This window comes from Asparagus officinalis, chromosome 7 (assembly GCF_001876935.1).
Source record: "Asparagus officinalis chromosome 7, Aspof.V1, whole genome shotgun sequence".
Lineage (NCBI taxonomy): Eukaryota > Viridiplantae > Streptophyta > Magnoliopsida > Asparagales > Asparagaceae > Asparagus > Asparagus officinalis.
The window spans coordinates 27,665,717-27,666,148 of NC_033800.1; positions in this window are offsets into that span (position 1 = coordinate 27,665,717).

A 432-nucleotide genomic window follows, 5' to 3' on the forward strand; every position below is an offset into this window, starting at 1 on the left:
TTTACAATTTTATAATATTATTCTCCTCAATTATGATAATAGTTTTATCAACATATGTATATATTTTTTGTGAACAAGTTGAACTGAAATTTGAGCACAAGCAATTAAAAAGCTCTATATTTTAAAAGAATTGGCATAACTTAGCTAATTTTATTGAACCATTAATAAAACTATTTGTCTGGAAGTTTATAGAACTATTAATAAAATTATTTGTTATTGCAAATTGTTAGTATCTTACTTAAACATAATTTTTTATGTGTCAACAATACTTAAAAGACAATAAAATAAACAATACAAAATAAAAAATAAAAGCAAAATCTTTTAAGTGGAATAGGTGCGTCAGTATGTGCGATGGCCTATCCCGCCTGTTCTCGGCCCGCGTGTAAGCTGGATCGAGGCTCCAAGTCGAAAACAAGCGATCAAGGACGTTCC